At 40.7% G+C, this 17,202-nt stretch overlaps 1 long non-coding RNA gene across 1 annotated transcript; it reads right to left on the bottom strand.

The window, feature by feature from the left end:
* Positions 1-1,577: 1,577 nt before the first annotated feature.
* On the bottom strand, positions 1,578-2,960 carry LOC138908738 (uncharacterized). The gene is made up of 2 exons (XR_011415141.1): positions 2,786-2,960; positions 1,578-1,843 (listed from the first exon to the last, which is right to left on the bottom strand). It is a non-coding gene; the product is annotated as an uncharacterized lncRNA (long non-coding RNA).
* Between the last annotated feature and the right edge of the window lie 14,242 nt (positions 2,961-17,202).

Here is a 17,202-nt window from a genome sequence, read left to right as displayed (position 1 = left end):
AACAACCCCTCCTCTAACAGAGCTGTTGTACCTGATAACCCGAGGAACTGCCTATAGAAACCTGAGCAGACGAGGCATGGTGAGAAATCTACGCTGGTAGTACACTGAATGAAGTCTGGCCCGAGTGAGCACTATAAGAACTGTGGCTAACTGATGCACCACGATGAGCTGGACAAGCTGTCTGAGCGGGCCTATAAGGACGACCCCTGCTGTAGTGGGACTAACCTCCAGAAGAAACACCGCTGAAACCACCCGATCCACAAGGCCTCTTGGCCTCCCTCTCCTCACGCTCCTAACTACGGACCATTTATAGCCGCCGAGCAATATCAACCACCTCGTCGAACATAGCACCTATTACACTCTCCCGAGTCATAAAAAAATGCAACTGATAGGTGAGGCCATCAATGAACCTCTTAATCCTCTCCTCTCAATGGGAACCAACCAAACTGCGAGATGAGCCAACTCTAAAAATATCATCTCATACCGGGTCACAGACATGCCCTCCTGACGCAGCTGCTCAAACTGCCTACGCAACTCCTCCCTACAGGTATGTGGCACAAACATCTCCAAGAAGAGAACGGAGAACTCATGCCATGAAAGTGGTGCTGCACCGGTTGGCCTGCGCCTCTCATAGGCCTCCCACCATCTGAAGGCAGCCACAGTAAACTGAAAAGTAGTAAATGAGACCTCACTGGTCTCCAGAATACCTGTCATGCAAAGCATCTGCTGGCACCTATCCAAGAAGTCCTGGGCATCCTCTGACTTAGCCCCACTGAATGATGGAGGCTTGAGTCTCCAAAATCTCTCTAGTCTCTTCTTCTCATCATCACTCATGACGGGACCCACCTGGGCCTGAGCAACTACAACCAGTTGGGCTGGTAGTACCCTTGGTGTTTGAAGTCTTTGAATCACCTGCTCTGGAGTGCGGGCGACGGGAGTATGAGTACCTCCCCGGTCTAAGAAGTGGCTGGCGCGGTCTGAACCGAAACTGCCTGAGCTAGGCTAGTGCATATAGTCAATATCTTAGCCAAAGCCTCCTGAAGGCCTGGAATCACAATGGGCACAACTAGTGCCTGAGCTGGCCCCATTGGCTCAACCACATCTGGTACCTGCTCTTGAGCTGGAGAAACTGGTGGATCTGCAGGTGCTGCTCTAGCTGCTGTACGAGCTGCACCTCAACCCCTACCACGGCCTCGACCTCTCGTGGCCCTAGCTGGTGGTACTGGTGGTTGTACGTGAAGGTCTGGTAGCACGTGTCCTCACCATTTGTGAGAGAATAGAATAACAGAAGTTCAGTTCCCGGAAGCAACAAATTCACACAACAAGAATACAAGAATGTGAAGTTTTCCCAAGGGTTCGGCATCCTCTCGAAGATAAGTACAGACGTCTCCGTACCAATCCACAAGACTCTACTAAATCTGCTCATGACTTGTGAGACCTATGTAACCTAGGCTCTGATACCAACTTGTCACGACCCAAAACTCAACCTGTCGTGATGGCGCCTATCATGGTACTAGGAAAGCCGGCAACTCAGACATTACCGACACTTTCAAATTTTTAACATATTCTTAAACAAGTTTAAATAAGTAATCTCTTATAAAAATAGATAAAATGTCATAACTAAATACAGAAATTTCCCAAAACTAGGGTGTCACGGAGTACATGGGCATTTATATAATAACATAGTCTGATACACTGTCTAGAAAGTAGAACTGAATAAATAAAACTGAAAGATAGAGGGATGAGAGTCAAGGTATGCGGACGCCATATCAGCTACCTCGATGATCTCCGAACAGGTAAAAACTCCACGATCAACAACCACCATGCCCCGAAATGCCTGGATCTGCACATGAGGTACATGGTGTAGGGTGAGTACAACCAACTCAATAAGTATCGCAATTAAACAAGGCAAGGTAAGAGAAGCTTAAATTATTTAGGATACTAGTTGATTTAGTGTGATTCTGTCCCTTTAGACCAACATTGTATAATATTTAAAGCTAACTCATAAGGCTTCGTGAGAAGAATATCTGTGTGTACATGTGCACTGGTTTCTCAAAATACCCCGCTCAACAATATTGTGGCATGTAGAGGAAAGAAACAAGTAAATCAGATAAATGATCAAGGAAATACAAGTTCCACACACTGCACAGACAACTCACGTGTTGCACGGACAACTCACGTGCAAACAATAGAACCTGCATGGACAACTCACGTGCGACACAGACAACTCACATGTAAATAATATCAATATATGGATCCACATGGACAACTCACGTGCTAATAATATCAATACATGGATCCGCACGGACAACTCATGTGCCAATAACATAATCCTCCTGGCATAGCCGCATGCCATAGTCCAACAATATCATACAGAAGCAATAAAACAAGTATACAGGTATATGATGAATGAAATAAGATTACCATGTCCCTGGACTGATGTAAATAACATGCTAAAGTGTAGGCATGTACATAGTTTTCTATCGTTGCTCAAACCGGTAATTTCATCAATGAAAAGCATTTATTAAGCTCGTTCAGGGGTTAAACCTCTAAGAAGCCTCATCGGGGCTCAACTAGATCACATAAACTATTACGACATGTGAGATATCAAAGCTTAACAGTCATTTTTGGGCTTATAAGATCCCGAACACAACCCAAACATGAATATATAATCCCGGTGCCCGCACATGGGATACTCCCTACGCATGTGCGCACCCAAAAGCACGTGGTTATCACAACAATTCAGGCAACTAGTGCCTCAACCGAGTTTAAATATGATACTTACCTCAAAGCGAGCAAATCTCTACTCCAATAAGCCCTTGCCTCGCGAATCGGCCTCTGAATGCCTAAAATCTAGCCACAAACAATTCGATACAATTAACATGAGGTAAAAGAATCAATTCCATATGAAATTACTAAGTTCTTAATCAAAATTCAAAAAGTCAACTCAAAAGTGGACCCCCAGGCCCATGTCTCGGAATCCGATAAAAATTACAAAATTTGGAAGCTCATTCAACCACGAGTCCAACCTACCAAATTTACCAAAATCTAACACCAAATCGTCACCCAAATTCCCAAATTAAACTCTCCAAATCCCTAGCCTCAAACTCCTAAAATTCTACCTTAAAAACACACAAACTAGGTGAGAAATTTAATGGGGAAAGAATATTATTGAATACAAATGATCACAAGTGACTTACCTCAACAAACCCTTAAAAATTCCTCTCAAAAATTTCCTTAGACCGAGTTTGAAAAGTCCAAAAATGAGAAAAATCATGAAACCCTCGAATTTAATGTTCTGCCCAGTGCCTTTGCACCTGCGGGCCAAATATTCGCACGTGCAGAATCGCTTTTGTGATAAGAGTTCTACTTCTGCGGAAGTTACTTAAGTCCACAGGGTCCGCACCTGCGCTCCAAGTTCCGCACCTGCGAAAGTGCTTTTGCGACCCTCAATCTGCTTCTGCGAAGACAGCCTACACTCATCTTCTCCGCATCTGCGGAGCCTTGCTCGCACCTGCGGGCTCCCAGATTCAGAAGTCCCCTCGCACCTTCGTCACACCCCAGGCCAGCCTAGCTCCTCTCCTATGCTACATCAGCCGCACTTTCGGCATCACACCTGCAGCCAATCTTCTCGCAGGTGCGATCACACCAGAAGGCTCCCAGCTTCAGCAATGCTCTAAGTCCCATTTTCGATCCGATAACCATTCGAACTCTACCCGAGGCCCCCGAGACTTCAACCAAATACACCAACAAGTCCTAAAACACAATACAAACTTAGTCAAGCCCTCAAATCGCATCAAACAACATCAAAAATACGAATCGCATCCCAACTCAAGCCTAATGAAAATTAACGAATTCCAACTTCTACAATCGATGCCGAAACCTATCAAATCAAGTCTGATTGACCTCAAATTTAGCACACAAGTCATAAATGACACAACGGACCTACTTTAACTCTCAGAACAAAAATCCGAGCCCGGTAACCACAAAGTCAACTCTTGGTCAAACTTCTATATTTCCAAAGCTTTGAATTTTCCAACTTTCTCCATTTCAAGTCTAATTGAACTACGGACCTCCAAATCACTATCCGAACACACTCGCAAGTCCAAAATCACCCAACGGAGTAATCAAAATTATCAAAACTCTATTCTGGAATCGTTTACACATAAGTCAACATCTGATCAACGTTTTTCAACTTAAGCTCCCAATCTTGAGACTAAGTGTCTCATCGCATTCCGAAACATCCCCAGAACTGAATCAACTACCCTGGAAAGTCACATAATAACAATTAAGCATAAAATGAGTAGTAAATAGGGGAACGAGACTATAACACTTAAAACTACCGTCCGAGCCATTACATATTCATACTTGTACATGTTATTATGTCTAGTAGGTGTCTTGATTGTACCTCGTCACTACTCCACTGGGGTTAGTCTTGATACATACTGGGTAACCACTGTGGTGTACACATGCTACACTTGCTGCACATATTTATGTAGATCCAGGTACCACGCAGTATGCCGGACATTAGTTAGCTAATTGTGAGTTGCGGCAAAGACTTCAAGGTATACCTGTCATCATGTTCGGAGGCCTCGAAATCACCTTCTGGAGTTTATGTTGTTACTATTTTCTTCTATTCAAAACAGTGATGTATTTGATATTCATAGTTATTCTTAGAAAGGCTTATGACTTGTACTTCCGGTTTTGAGATATTTTACATATATTGATGGTTGTTGGCTATGTATGGCAATTACTGGTTCATATTTAATAGTTAATTGGTTCGAATCTATTAATAACTCTCTATGTGTTAGACTTACCTAGTCCTAGGGACTAGGTGCCATCACGATTCCTAAGGAGGAATTTTGGGTCATGACAATTATCTCATTTGATGATTTACTTTATTTTAATGGTTGTCATGCTTTATTTAAATAAGCTTTTTGAATATTTTATTGGTACTTGACACAAATACGATAGATTTTGTGGCACGAGGTCTTTCCGTGCGAAGGTGATTGATAATGTGGGCACGAGGTGCCATATGTGTAAGACTCGTGATTGTGGCTTATGATTTGTGATTATGAGGTATGGTACCTCGGGGTGATTTTTGGTTGTAAATCCTGTGTTGGAACGACTTGATGATTTGAACTGTCATTGCTCTCCTTAACTTATTTCCCTTGTATTTGATTATTTTACCGTTTTACCGCATGTTTACTCCTTGTTGCCATTTATCTACTTATTTGCTTTCCGTTGTTCTCTTTATAGCTATATCCTACATAGGTTTTTATGTCTAGTGAGTGTCTTGACTTAAATCTCGTCACTACTCCACCGTGGTTAGTCTTGATACTTACTGGGTACCGTTATGGTGTACTCATACTATGCTTTTGCATATCTTGTGCAGATCCAGGTAATTCAGATCGTGTTGGTTTTGAGAGTTGTGCCTGTGCGGTTGGAGACTTCAAGGTATACCTATCGTTCTGTTCGTAGGCCTCAGAGTCACCATCTTACTTCATTTATGCTACTGCTTAAATTGTGATCCAAAACATTATTGGATTATGGAATATCTTGTGTACTCTCCGTAGAGCTTATGACTTTGTATTACCGGGTTTTGGGATGTGTAAGTCATATTTTGTTATTGGTTATATTTTGGGCCATTTTCTCAGTTTTATTTAATATTAAGTTGTTATATCTTGTCTGATGTTGTTATGTGATATACTTACCTAGTCGTAGAGACCAGGTGCCATCACGATCCTTAAGGTGGGATTTTAAGGTTGCAACAAGTTGGTATCAGAGCTCTAAGTTCATAGGCTCTACGAGTCATACGCAAGTTTAGTAGAGTCTTGAGGATCGTACTCCAGACTTTGAGGAAGAAGAAGCTATATGCTAAATTCCCCAAGTCTGAGTTTTGGCTTGATTTGGTGACGTTTTTGGGGCACGGGGTGTCCATTGAAGTGATTAAGGTAGATCCGAAGAAGATTGAAGCAGTTCAGAGTTGGCCCAAACTTTCTTCTGCAATTGCGATCCGGAGTTTCCTTGGTTTGGTCGGGTATTATCGCCACTTTATGGAGGGTTTCTCGTCCATTGCTGCACCTTTGACTAGATTGATCCAGAAGGGTGCCCCATTCTAATAGTCTGAGGAGTGTGAAGAGAGCTTTTAGAAGTTCAAGGTTGCTTTGACTACAACTCCAGTTCTGGTTTTACCTTCAGGATCAGGCTCTTACACGGTCTATTGTGATGCTTCCCAGATTGGCATTGGATGTGTGTTGATGCAGAAGGGTAGAGCTATTGCTTATGATTCGCGTCATTTGAAGTCCTACGAGAAGAACTACACTATTCATGATTTGGAGTTGGCAGATATTGTTCACGCATTGAAGATTTGGAGGCATTATCTTTATGGTGTGTCTTATGAAGTATTCATGGATCATAGAAGTCTCCAGCACTTACTCAAGCAAAAGGATCTGAACTTGAGGCAATAGAGGTGGTTAGAGCTACTAAAGGACTATGATATTACCTTTCTTTATCACCCGGGTAAGGCCAATATGGTAGCCGATTGATTGAGTAGGAAGGCCGAGAGTATGGGGAGTCTTGATTATATTCTAGTTGGGGAGAGATGGTTAGCATTGGATGTTCAGGATTTGGACAATATGTTTGTGAGGTTGTATATTTTGGAGCCTAGTCGGGTTTTTGCTTGCGTGGTTTCACGGTCTCCTTTGTTTGAGCGCATCAATATGATGATCCCCACTTGCTTGTCCTGAAGGACACAGTGTCACACGGTGATGCTAAAGACGTTACTATTGGAGATTATGAGGTATTGAGGATGTGGGATCGGATTTATGTTCCAAATGTGGATGGGTTGTGTGAGTTGATTCTTGAGGAGGCCCATAGTTCGTGGTATTCCATTCATTAGGGTGACACAAAGATGTATTAGAATTTGAGGCAGCTCTATTGGTGGAGGAGGATGAAGAATGATATTGTTGAGTATGTTGCTTGGTGTTTGAACTATTAGCAGGTGAAGTACGAGCATCAGAGCCCTAGTGGTTTGCTTCTGAGGCTTGATATTCTAGAGTGGAAGTGCGAACGTATCAAGATGGATTTTGTAGTTGGGCTTCCATGGACATTGAAGAAATTTGATGCACGCTGGCTCGGATTGACATTCTTGAGATTGTTTTCCTTCATCGTGTGCCTGTTTTTATTATCTCGGATCGAGGAACTCAGTTAACATTGCAGTTTTGGAGGGCGGTGTAGTGAGAGTTGGGCACTCGGGTAGAGCTAAGCACAACATTTCATCCCAGACAGACAGACAGTCTGAGCGCACTATTTAGATCTCGGAGGACATGTTACGTGCTTGTGTTATGGATTTAGGAGGTTCATGGGATCAGTTTCTACCACTCGCAGAGTTCTCCTACAACAACAGCTATCAGTCGAGTATCTATATAGCTCCTTATAAGGCCTTATATGGAAGGAGATGTCATTCTTCTGTTGGTTGGTTTGAGCCTGGGTAGGCTAGGTTGTTGGGCACTGATTTGGTCCATGATGCCTTGGAGAGGGTAAAGGTGATCTAGGAGAGGTTTTGTACCTCACAGTCCACAGAAGCGAACGCGCATATGCGTAGGATTGTCCGCAAATACGGAAGGCTGGAGCTTGAAGGAAAATCACAGATGCGATGTTTGGACCGCACCTGTGGGACAACAGATGCAGTTAAGTGATCGTGGATGCAGAATCAGTGGCAGGTTCTTATATTCGAAGGGTTTGAGTGTTCTCTCATTTTGGGAGTTTTGGAACTCGGCTAAAGGCGATTTTCGGGTGACGCTTTGCTACAATTGAAGAGGTAAGTGAAGTTTAATCACTTTGGATGATAAATGTTGATTACTCATTTATTATTACAACTAGTTAATGTGAATTTAATGTGAATTTTGGGGATTTTAGGCTATGTTGTTGGAGAGTGAGATTTGGTGATTTGGGGGTCAATTTGTGGTTGGAATTTGATGCAATTGGTATGGTTGGACTCATATTTGAATGGGTGTTCGGAATTTGTAAATTTTGTCGGGTTTCGGGATGCGGATCGGGGTTGACTTTGCATATTTGATTCAAGACTTTAGCTTTATGATTTGAAATTGTTTTCTATGGCTATTATTGATGGTATTAAGTTATTTTGGCTAGATTCGAGCCGTCCAGAGGTTGATCCACGCAGGAAGGGCTTGTTAGAGGAGTAATTTGGCTTGCTTGAGGTAAGTATCTTACCTAAACATAGTTGAGGCACTAGTTGCCTGAGTTATATGTGAATGCTCCATGGTATGGGTACGCATATGTGTGGGAGATTGAGCCCATGTGCGAGCACCGAGGTATTTATCTATGCTCGGGGTAGTGCTTAAACTATGATATGCCTCGAATTAACTGTTAAACTTTAAGTTGTGATGTTTCTCATATTTGTAGCCCTGTTGTGAGCTACTTGATCCATGTTTTGAGATTACATAGTGGCTAATCACCTAATTCAATTTGATATTTGCTATTTTTGTGACGAAATTGCCGATTTGAACTATGATATCACACTTCACATATGCATACACTTTAGCATGTCACTTAAACCAGTCCAGGAGCATGAAATCTGATATTTATTGATCACATACATGTGTTTTTCTATATTCGCTTCTGTGTGATGTGGGTTGGAATGGATGCTTGTGACCACGCCGGGTGGATAGTGTTGTTATGCCAGTGACTATGTTGGACGGATTGTGCTGTTATGCCTATGAACACGCAGGGCGAATTGTGTTTTTATGCCTTTGACCACGCCTGGCGAATTATGATATTGAGCATGTGACCATGCCGGGCTGATAGCACGTTGAATTGGCTGTGCTGCGTGTGGATATGGATCCATCCCCTAAGGTCACCCTCTCATGTGCCTTCTTGAAGGTGTACAAGCGATTTTGAGGAAAGCTGATCAGTGGTTTGATATGGATATGGAAATATAGAGGAAAATTTGGCCAGTGTTTGTTCTGGATTTTGCATTTCATCTTTACTTGCAATTTTTGTGGTTATTTATCTGATTATTTGCATATCATTTTATATGCTGGATCATTGACTGAGCAGAGTACTTGAATATTTTTTCACACACAAATGATTTTGTCTATGCTTTATGACATGATCACATGAGTGTTCTGTACTTATTGAATTTATGAAACTATACTTGAGTAATTCTTGCTTCTTTTACCTCACCGAGGTTAGTTATGATACTTGCTGAGTACATAGGGTTGGTTGTACGCATGATACACTCTACACTTAATTGTGCAGATCCATGTGTCATACCCAATCATCAGTAGCGGAGTTGCTTATTGAGCTGATCATCGAGAGAAGAGGTAGAACTACATTCTCGATCGCACTCTTGGCGTTTCTATTCTTATGTACTGATGTCTTTATTTCAAACAGTAATGTATTTGGCCATTTTAGACTTGTATTTCTGTATTAGAGCTCATGACTCTATATTTACTAGTTCTGGGGGATTTTATCTTGTATTGGTATTCTTCAGCTATGTTAAGGTTTTAGACTTATGTTGATTCTGTATGGTTATATCCGGCTCGCCTAGTAAGTGTGTTAGGCGCCATCAAGGCGGATTGAGATTTTGGGTCGTGACACCCGTTCCTCTATTTATTGCCTCTTCTTTGTTCATGTGTGGTTATGTGACTTTCCGGGGTGGTTGGATTTGTTTCGGGGAGGTTTTGGAATGAATTGGGATACTTAGTCCAAGGTTTGAAGCTTAAGTTGTAAGAGTTGATTGGAGTTTGACTTTTGTGTAGGCGACTCCAGATTGGAGTTTTGATGGTTCCAATAGCTTCATATGGTGATTTTAGACTGAGGCGTATGTCCGGATTGGGATTTGGAGGATCGTAGGGTGGTTTGGAGCTTTTTAGCGGAAGTTGGAAAATTGAAGGTTTGGAAGGTTGATAGATTTGACCTGGAGTTGACTTTGTTGATATCGGGCCATTGCGTCATTTGGGACTTGCATGCAAAATTTGAGGTCATTTCGGGTTGGTTTGATGTTATTCGGCATGAGTTTTGGAATTTGGAAGTTCATTAGTTCCGTAGGATTGAATCGTGGTGCAATTCATGATTTTTATGTTGTTTTATGTAACTTGAGGCTGCGAGTAGGTTCGTGTTATGTTTTGGGATTAGATGGTATGGTTGGACGGGCTCGCGGGGGCCTCGGGTCTGTTTCAGATTGGTTTCAACTTGTTTTGAATTGTGTTGCATGGCTGAAGTGCTACTGTGTCTGGTGCATTCGCACCTGCAGAAGACTGGTCGCATGTGCGGACAAGAGGGTCGCAGAAGCGGACTAGGCTGGTGTTGTGGAAGATCGCAGGTGTGGGGTCGCATCCATGAAGGGATGGCCACAGATGCGACATCCTTTTCGCAGAAATTGAGCCGCAGATGCGGAATCACTGGCAGACTTTATATTTCGAAGGGTTTGATCATTTTGTATTATTTAGAGTTGTGGAGCTTGGTTAGAGTAGAGGTTTGGGAGGTTTCTCACCACAATTGAAGAGGTAAGTGAAGTTTATTCAACTTTGATGATAAATATTAATTACTGATGATAGGCTATAATCTCGTGTTGTATTTGCTTATTTCACTCTTATTTACTGCACTTTATTCTTATTGAGCTTTAATTGATAGTAATTTGCACTTATTTTGTGTTTTATGCCTTGTAGGAGTGATTCCGAGCTATGTAGATATTATAGAATGAATTCGAGTGATTTGGAGCTTTCAAGTCTGAGTAAAATCCCAAGGGATTAAACTAGGATCATGCTCGAAGGTCGAGGACCAAGTCTGGACGTCAAGAATCGAGATTCAATTCATACTCTGAGAAAAGTCCACAACCGAGGCGCGTGGCGCGCCACGACTGCCCAAATTCTGTTGTCTGTTAGATGTTCAACTCTCTGGATTTCTCCACTAATGCCCCGTATGGCGCGTCGCCCCATGCGGCGCGCCTGTGCAATTTTTACAGAGTGAAAATTCAATTTTGTCTATGAGAAGGTGATTTTGTCTGGGCCCGACCCTACTTTGTATAAATACATGAAAAAATGTTATTTTCTGGACTTTTGACACATATTCGACCTAAGGAGGCTAAGGAGGAGTTGGAAGAACACGAGCACAAGGATTTCATCATTCCTTCCTCACTCAAGACACGAGTTTGGATTGAATTTATGTTTTCCTATACTTTAATTTTATTTGTGATGAATTGCTCCATATCTATGGAGTAGTTCCTTTTAGGGTTTGATGGATTTGATATATTGATGATTGTTTGTGGATTATAACTCTAGTTTTATGTATTGAACCGTTTTTGGATGATTTAATTATTGCATCGATATTCACTTGTTCATGTAAACGAGAGAGGCATAACTTGTGATATCTTTGCATTATATTGTTGGTGGAGTTCATTAATTCTTCTTAGTAATCGAAAGAGGCTAGTTGAATCATTGATTAAACCTAGTTAGGAGAATAATCGAAAGAGGTTTTCCTAAAGACCAATCCACTACACATTCTTGCATATTTTCACGTGCTTAAATTGGTTCATCTTGTGAGGTTAAGACTTAATCGATAGAGAAGTTTTGCCTAACGTTTGAACTTATGATGGAGTAAATTCGAGAGACTCACTTGAACATTAGAAGTGAATTATCTAGAGTTAGATCCCAAATAATTATCTTGCACCTATCCTATCAACCCCTATTTTCTCCCATTGATAACTTCCTTGCTTACCTTTGTTGCGATTGTCACTAGTCAATAGCTTTAGATTCTTAGTTAATTGTAGTTAGAAATCATATAATTCTCAATTGTTATTCATCTTGGATAACAACCAAGCTAGAAACTACTAGAATACTGTTTAAATCCAATCCTTGTGGATACGATATTATACTATACTATATTTGACTAGCGAGCAGAATTTGAGTGTGTGTTTTGTGCTCGTCAAATTTTGGCGTCATTTCCGTGGATTGGAAATCAATAGTGTTTGAAGTTGTTTGTAGTGCTAATTCAGGTTACAGGTTAGGTTGGTGCATGACTCGAGCTTATGTAAAGGAAGTGCTACCATACGAACCAGAAATTAAAAAATAACTGCGACAACTGAGGAAGGAAAGAGATCTCACAGATACTTTAGAAAAGGTTAGGCAATCCTCAACCATAGAATCTATGGCAGGAAATGGTGATGATAATGTAGATTTGGCTGCAAGAGAGGCAGCCCAACAATGAGAAAAAGCTGCACGGGATGCTGAGGAAGCAACTATTAGAGATGCCCAGAACATCTACGAAAAAAGAGATGGGTCTCAGACTTAATCAACATCAACCCTTGCGTGGGAAACCACTTGGCGATTATGCTAAACCGGTCTACAATCAAGGATTATCCAGTGCTAGACCACCTCCAATTGTAGCAAACAATTTTTAGTTGAAGCAAGGGTTGCTTCAAACCCTTCAGAATTGTTGTGTCTTCAGAGGGAAGCCAAACAAAAATCCAAACACTCATCTAATGGACTTCGAGGAGATTATGAACACCTTTCAATACAGTGGTGTGTCACAAGATGTAGTGTACTTAAGGGCATTCCCTTTTTCACTTAAAGATGATGCTAAGGAGTGGCTTCAGAGTTTTCCCAGTGGATCGATCAGAACTTGGGAGGAGATGAACAGAAAATTCCTTGATAAATATTTCTCCTCAGCTAATATGGGCAAGATTAGAAGAGAAATCCATAACGTCTGCCAGAAAGAGACTGAAACAATTTTTGAAGCATGAGAGAGGCTTAAGGAGATAGTTAGAAAGTGTAAACACAGTGGAATTGAACTCTGGATGCAACACCATGATTTTTGGGAAGGATTGACACTGCCCTCACGTAGAACATTGAGCAACGCAGTTGGAGGCCTTTTGATGAAGAAGACTTCAGAGGAGATAGCTACAATTCTTAATGAGTTATCTGTCGATGCTAATTAGTGGTCCTCTGAGAGTGCTGAAAGAATAAGATCAACTGGTGTTCACCAAGTTCATACTAATACATCTGTGCAGGTACAACTTGATGCTATGGCTAAGGAAATACGGAAGCTGACCTTAGCCTCGATACAAAAGGAGCCTCACACAGCTTGTGATATATGTGGAAGAAGACACCCTACTCATGAGTGTCAAGCCTCAATTGAGGAAGTGAATGTTGTAGGAAATTATAATGCAATGGGTCAGAGGCACCCCGATTTTTCATGGAGTTCACCTGGAGGTACTGCGAATGCTTGGCAACAAAATAACTCTAGACCCCACGGACAAGGAGCTCCAGCATATCAAAATCAGTAGAGGCAGCAATATCAGCCTCAACAACCCATTAAGTCTGGCATAGAAGATCTCATGAAGGCCTTCATTCAGAAAACAGATGAGAGGCGGGATGCCTACGGAGCAACTATCAAAGAACTGGGCACTAGTTTTCGAAACCTGGAGAGACAGGTTGGGCAACTTTCAACAATATTATCTGAGAGGATTCCAGGAACTCTCCCCGCTGATACTAAAAGAAATCCCAAAGAAACAGTGAATGCTGTAACCTTGAGAAGTGGGCAAGTGTTGAAAGATCCCATCCCGATCCAAAACGATGTGACACTTGAAAAAGAAAGTGGGGAGCAACTTAAGAATGATGTTGATAAAAAGAAGAAGGGGCAGATGAAAGCTGAGAAGAAGAAGGAAGTAAAATCAAGAATGGAGGAACATGATGAGAGCGAGCATATGCCTGCTTTACCTTTCCCTCAAAAGCTATATAGAGAAAAGCTGGACAAGCAGTTTGGGAGATTTCTGGATGTTCTGAAATAGGTTCATGTGAACTTACCGTTCACAGAAGTGCTCTCACAAATGCCTACTTATGCCAAATTCTTGAAGGAGATCCTTACAAAGAAGAAGAAGATAGAAGAGACCTCAGTGGTCAAGCTCACAGAGCATTGCAGTGCGATATTGCAAAATAAACTCCCACAAAAGTGTGGAGATCCAGGGAGTTTTACTATACTCTGCTCTTTAGGATCTATTAATTTTGATAAATCTTTGTGTAATTCTGGTACCTCAATTAACTTAATACCTCTATCTATTTATAGGAAACTGGAGAAGGAGATTGGAGAGATAAGGTCAGTGCCAATATCTTTGCAGCTGGCAGACCAAATGACTTTAATACCAGAAGGGGATAGTGGAAGATGTGTTAGTTCGGGTAGATAAGTTCGTATTGCCTATGGATTTTATAATGGTGAATATGGAGGAGAACAAGGAGGTCCTCCTAATCCTAGGAAGACCATTCTTAGCAACGAGTAGAGATATATTCTATATAGACGAGAGAAAACTCATGCTTAGAGTGGGTAAGGAGACTGTGACGTTTAAAATGGATGTAGAAAAGGGGGTGCAAAAAGAAAAAACAGCTACAAGTATTGAATGGAAAGTGAGGGGTTCAAAAGAGAAGGCTGCGGTGAGAGAGAAAGATAAGTGTGGGGTGTACCCCAAAAAGGCAGAGAAGAAGCTATCAGCATGGATGTGCGCATTTCTTCGGGCACGAGGAATTGTGCATGACTTTGACTCAGACCCCGACTAGATATTCAGGGAAGTTTCCTTTACCTTATGATTTTTAATTGTGTGTCATGAGGATATGCCACAACTTAAAGTGTGGGGTGGGGGTAATTGTATGTTGTATGTATATGTGTTAGTTTTGTTAGTTTTAGTAGTTATATAAATTTCTTTTTGAGAAGACCATAACAATTAAAAAAATTGATTTTTCCCGACGATGATATCATCGACAGGTTTCTTGAGCGATTAAATTCGAAAGGAAAAAGACAAAAAGATTTTCTTTTGTTAGGTAGTGTATTAATTCCCCCTTGGTTTTTCTTTGTGCCGCGGTTCTTTTACAAGGGTTTTGTTTGAACCGGGTGTAGTTAGTTTTTATTTTTTTAGGAGTGAGAAACCTTGTGTTATTATTTGAATTGAAAGCAATGTCTATTGACTTTATTATTACTTGAGAATAGTGAGTGCTTTAGTTGTGACACTTAGGCTCAGTTTTTGACTCTTGTAGAAGTATCTTAAATTGTATGATCTTAACTTTGCTTAACTGCTTTGACTAAAGTGTCTTGATGGTCCAATCCTGAGTGAGTTATGTGCCATGTGTGTGTGAGTTTTGTGTTATTCTTTGCATTGCATTTGATGTTTAGAACTTGCCCCGTGTGTTTGCAAAGCGAAATAGTAATTTTATTCAGTCTTGAAAGTGATATAGGCATTTCTTTGTTGAGCCAGATATATGTTTATCCACCTAATTGTTATGTATCTTAGTTAACTCATCTGAGCATATAATCATGTTTCTTTGGCAACCACATTACAAGACTTACCCATTTGTTTGAATTGACCATCTATTTGAACCTTGTACCTATCGTGAGCACTTGAAATTATTATGAACTTTGTAAAAGTTGAAGTGTGGGGTGATTGAGTTGGCTTTTGAGTGGAACTAATGAAATAAGGAGAAAGGTGCACTGTTTTAAAAAAGTAAGAGCCACTTGAATTGAAAAAGAAAGAAAAAATAATAATTGTATGATTGTGAAAAATATTCCTTGATAGTGATAACTCTTGATGTAATTATGCTTAAAGAAGTTGGGAGTTGATACATGTTGATTTAAGAGTGGAGTTATGGTTTGGCATAAGTGTGGGTTTTTGAACAATGAAATATATGTATTAAAGTGCTTAGGAAGGTGTAGTCACTCTTATATCTAAATGTATCATACCCGTCCCAGAGCCTACATTACACCCAATTAAAGTCCTATATGATCCTTGACTGAATGAGCTCAATTAGTAGAGTAGTACACTACGGGAAAGCCTATGGTACGTCTTTTGTGGAATATGAATGTTATTTCTTGGAGTGAGTGAATTCTTTCTATCTTGAGTTCCAAATTGTTCTTAAATTTTATTGTGTGTGGAACTACTCTCTATTGTTGTGTGAGGGCACGTGATTCATGAAGGAAAGGTAATGCTTGACCTCTGTGTTAGAGTAAGTGAGCGGGTTATAAATAATGCGTAGTGCTTTTGTGTCAAATCTTGAGGTGAGGATGTTAAGATATTGTGCTTAATCTGTTTTAAATATTCTTGGTATGATGAGTTGTGAGAGTTGTTGTAAAAGGTCGTGTCGATATAAAGTGTAGTTTGATTGCTCGAGGACGAGCAATGGTTTAAGTGTGTGGTGTTGATGGTAGGCTATAATCTCGTGTTTTAGTCTCTTATTGCACTCTAATTTACTGCACTTTATTCGTATTAAGCTTTAATTGATAGTGTTTTGCACTTATTTTTTGTTTTATGCCTTGTAGGAGTGATTACGAGCTATGCAGATGTTATGGAATGAATTCGAGTGATCTGGAGATTTGAAGTCTGAGTAAAAGCCCAAGAGATTAAGCTGGGATCGTGTTCGGGGATCGAGGACCAAGTCTGGACGTCAAAAATCGAGATTCAATATGTATTCTGAGAAAAGTCCACAACCGCGGAGTGTGGCGCGGTGCGGCTGCCCAAATTCTGTTGCCTGTTAGATGTTAAACTCTATGGATTTACCCACTAATGCCTCGCATGGCGCCTTGCCCCATGCGGTGCACCTGTACAATTTTTACAGAGTGAAAATCCAATTTCGGTTAGGAGAAGGTGATTTCGTCTGGGCCTGACCCTACTTGGTATAAATATATGGAAAAAGTTATGTTTTGGACTTTTGACACATATTCGACCTATGGAGGCTAAGGAGGAGTTGGAAGAACACAAGCACAAGGATTTCATCAATCCTTCCTCACTCAAGACACGCGTTTTGATTGAATTTATCTTTTCCTATACTTTAACTTTATTTGTGATGAATTGCTCCATATCTATGGAGTAGTTCCTTTTAGGGTTTGATGGATTTGGTATATTAATGATTGTTTGTGGATTATAACTCTAGTTTTATGTATTGAAGCATTTTTGGATGATTTAATTCTTGCATCTATATTCACTTGTTCATGTAATCGAGAGAGGCATAACTTGTGATATCTTTGTATTATATTTTTGGTTGAGTTCATTAATTCTTCTTAGTAATCGAAAGAGGCTAGTTGAATCATTGATTAAACCTAGTTAGGAAAATAATCGAAATAGGTTTTCCTAAAGACCAATCCACTACAAATTCTTGCATATTTTCACGTGCTTAAATTGGTTCATCTTGTGAGGTTAAG

This window comes from Nicotiana tomentosiformis, chromosome 3 (assembly GCF_000390325.3).
Source record: "Nicotiana tomentosiformis chromosome 3, ASM39032v3, whole genome shotgun sequence".
NCBI lineage: Eukaryota > Viridiplantae > Streptophyta > Magnoliopsida > Solanales > Solanaceae > Nicotiana > Nicotiana tomentosiformis.
Note: the sequence above shows the minus strand (reverse complement) of the source record. Positions and strands in the feature narration are given on the sequence as shown.